Raw genomic sequence first — 4,052 nt, 5'->3', positions numbered from 1 at the left:
TGAAGACCGGAGCTGGAATGCGTCCGTTGTCTGTTATGGTGAACTGTGGTTCACCAAAAATGAGTCGACGCGGCATTAACCCAGCAAACAATCATCATACAAATATGCAATTTGCCCCGCCTGCATTAAAAAGTTCTACAAGGCCATTTTTTAGCCATTCAATAAAATTCCCGTCTCCTGAGGATGACATTATATTGCTAAGAAACACGGAGCGTGCTGATAAAATATTTTTTCTTATAACAGTTTTTTCCTTTTAAGCAATAATACTATTTAATGGCACTTTTGTTAAGTTGTATTCGTGCATCCTTAACGGCGTTTCATGCGTGGAGATTCGATCTGTTTCCCATGATAATGTTTCATCATATTTACATAAATCTTTTTTTCATAATATTTTCTACAAGGTAGACTTTAGATCAGCGGAACGTGACCTTAGAAATTGAAAAAACAATGCCTCTGTGTATATTTTCCCTAAGCGTCCTCAATATCAACCCATCAGATCACTCCAGTTGCGATTGTCTTTGTCTTATAATGGCAAACAAAATGGATATCGATCCATACGATGATAGTAAATCATCACGCCAATAAAGTTCTTACCAGTAGTCAGGATTTGGGGAGTCTGGGACAAGGTCAAATTAAACGTCCCCTTTCACTCCCAGTGCATTCCAGACACGTGCCGAGCCCATAGCTTCTCCCACTCGAGTTGGATATGTTCCCATTAGCAGTTACCAAGGTCTAAATACGTGCGGTTGCAACGTGAATCGTATTTCCCCGTCTCGGCATCGGAAATAACCGAAATTACACCTCTAACTTCTTTGTTATTGAACATTTTTGAAAATAAATGCTCTTAAGTGAAAGAGCAAGTAATTATCAGTAAAAAATATCTCTAACACTTTTTCGATACAAGTCATAGTTATGAAGATAAATAGTATCTTGTCTTATAAACAATTGTTGATTATTAAAAATCGCAATAACTTTGTTAATATTTATGCTATGATCACCATTCAAATTCCTATCATCATCAAATTTAATATAGAATACTTTAGCATTTCCAAAAATTTGTCACCACAGCGATAAATACTCATTTTCAGAACCCTCCACAAAACTGCACATATTGTCTATGGTATGGGGTAAGGCTATAAGTGAAAGGCGTTCCCAAGCGATCTAAGTGGGATGGGTAGGTTACGCCTAGGAGGCAAGGCTATAAGTGAAAGTCGTTTCCAAGCGATCCAAGTGGGATGGGTAGGTTACGCCTAGATTTGCCCCTTCCACGGTACCTTCTAAGCAGTATATAAGGCCGTGCAGCCACTGAGAAAATCACCAGCGGTCTCAGAACTAGTCTGATTCCATCGGTCCAACTGAATCATCGAGTAGGTCTTCAAGAAGTGAATTCTGTAGGAATTCTTTATGAATTCTGATTGAATTCCGGAAGAATCATCAGAGACCCGGACGCCGAAGGAGTTTGCCGCTTAAGGTAAATATGATCCGTAAAACTGAGTTTTTCGGATTTTTTCCTATTTTTTCTATTGCTTTTGGAACCGAGAAAATTCATGAGCATGTTATGCTCAATACCCCCCTTCGACTCCCGGTCAAAAAACAGGATGAAATTTTTTATGTATCCTAGGATACTTAGGGTATGGTAGAAATCCTGGTCCTAGTACTCCCGTTTTCTCCTCTAAAATTCGGGGAGATTAGTAAAGGAACAACCCCGTTTAAAAAAATTTGATAGAGCAAATAGTTTAGATTCGGTGGGCCAATATATGAATGATGGTATTAGGAGAATATAGGTTAGTAGCAGGTATCTTTGTAAGAAAATCTTTAATATCTCCCTTATTTGAACAAATAGGACCATAGTTTAAATTTGAATGTTGATGAGTAAGTGACAACTCATCTTTTGTGTGTAAAAGAAATCACCTCACTCCAAGGGCGTGGCCCCTATACTCTGGAGATAATTCCTGCGATGGTCTATAACTCCCTTATTTGAACAAATAGGACCATAGTTTAAATTTGAATGTTGATGAGTAAGTGACAACTCATCTTTTGTGTGTAAAAGAAATCACCTCACTCCAAGGGCGTGGCCCCTATACTCTGGAGATAATTCCTGCGATGGTCTATAACTCCCTTATTTGAACAAATAGGACCATAGTTTAAATTTGAATGTTGATGAGTAAGTGACAACTCATCTTTTGTGTGTACAAGAAATCACCTCACTCCAAGGGCGTGGCCCCTATACTCTGGAGATAATTCCTACGACCGTCTATAACTCCCTTATTTGAACAAATAGGACCATAGTTTAAATTTGAATGTTGATGAGTAAGTGACAACTCATCTTCTGTATGTAAAAGAAATCACCTCACTCCAAGGGCGTGGCCCCTATACTCTGGAGATAATTCCTACGACCGTCTATAACTCCCTTATTTGAACAAATAGGACCATAGTTTAAATTTGAATGTGGATGAGTAAGTGACAACTCATCTTTTGTGTGTAAAAGAAATCACCTCACTCCAAGGGCGTGGCCCCTATACTCTGGAGATAATTCCTACGACCGTCTATAACTCCCTTATTTGAACAAATAGGACCACAGATTAAATTTAAATGTTGATGAGTAAGTGTCCACTCATCTTTTGTATGTAAAAGAAATCACCTCACTCCAAGGGCGTGGCCCCTATACTCTGGAGATAATTCCTACGACCGTCTATAACTCCCTTATTTGAACAAATAGGACCATAGTTTAAATTTGAATGTTGATGAGTAAGTGTCCACTCATCTTTTGTATGTAAAAGAAATCACCTCACTCCAAGGGCGTGGTCCCTATACTCTGGAGATAATTCCTGCGATGGTCTATAACTCCCTTATTTAGACAAATAGGACCATAGTTTAAATTTGAATGTTGATGAGTAAGTGTCCACTCATCTTTTGTATGTAAAAGAAATCACCTCACTCCAAGGGCGTGGTCCCTATACTCTGGAGATAATTCCTACGACCGTATATAACTCCCTTATTTGAACAAATAAGACCATAGTTTAAATTTGAATGTTGATGAGTAAGTGTCCACTCATCTTTTGTATGCAAAAGAAATCACCTCACTCCAAGGATGTGACCCCTTTACTCTGGAGATAATTCCTGCGATGGTCTATAACTCCCTTATTTGTAGATTTTTTACCTTATTTGGGGTGAAAGGAAATAGGGAATGACTTCGCAATCCACCTGGGGAGAATTGAGCTAGGTATTTTCCACACTACTGGCGTCATTCAGTAGCAGCTTTGCGCATTCCTTACCTTATTTGGGTGTAAGGAAATGCATAACTTTATCATCTATCCGTGAGGATTGACCTCGGTTTTTTTTCTACTTAGTTGGAATACCTCTGCAGCTGACATCATTCACAGTCTTCTCAACCCACTTGGCAGCCATCCGCTGAAGAGTAGGAGGAGAAGATTTCCTTTTATAAATACCGATCGAAGACGGAAGCATTCATTGCAATCTCGTCATTTGATCCGAGAACTTCCTCTTGGTGACTACTCCTCAAAGACAACGTCATCTGCTCTCAACGAAGACAACATCATCGCCATCTAGATCTTGGTAAGTCTAACTTTTTAGACATTCCAAGTTCCCACCTTAAAATACTACCTTGAGGAAGTAATCACTGCAGAATACACTACCATTTTATTTTTATTGAGATTTTAAGTAGATTGCATTCGTTACGAGGTTAGAATTGAACGTTTTTATAATCCTACATCTGATCCAAGACGAAGAATTAGCTAAACTTTTCTCTATTTTTTCAGATTTCTCACATTAATCATGACATCTATTAGAGACATCATTTTTAACTTTAAAAACAATACATATAGAACTAAAGAAGAACTTGAACAAGCGTTAGCGTGCATTTACAGAAAAGTAGCCCTTGAAAACGAAAGCATTGATGACATGGAAACTTATCATGAAATGAAAGATGCATTAGATAAAGCAAATGGTAGAAAATTTTGTCCTTACTGCGAAATCTTCTATAACATTGATGAGGCTATGCCTCATGAGAATACCAACGCACACCGGATCAA

At 38.3% G+C, this 4,052-nt stretch overlaps 1 long non-coding RNA gene across 1 annotated transcript; it reads left to right on the top strand.

The window, feature by feature from the left end:
• Nucleotides 1-1,059: 1,059 nt before the first annotated feature.
• On the top strand, nucleotides 1,060-3,814 carry LOC124159841. Its single transcript, XR_006865026.1, has 3 exons — nucleotides 1,060-1,471; nucleotides 3,351-3,576; nucleotides 3,780-3,814. It is a non-coding gene; the product is annotated as an uncharacterized LOC124159841 (long non-coding RNA).
• Nucleotides 3,815-4,052: the final 238 nt, after the last annotated feature.

This window comes from Ischnura elegans, chromosome 5 (genome assembly GCF_921293095.1).
Source record: "Ischnura elegans chromosome 5, ioIscEleg1.1, whole genome shotgun sequence".
In the NCBI taxonomy this organism is placed as follows: Eukaryota; Metazoa; Arthropoda; class Insecta; order Odonata; family Coenagrionidae; genus Ischnura; species Ischnura elegans.
The sequence above is the reverse complement of the archived record's forward strand: the minus strand, read 5'-3'. Positions and strand labels throughout refer to the sequence as shown.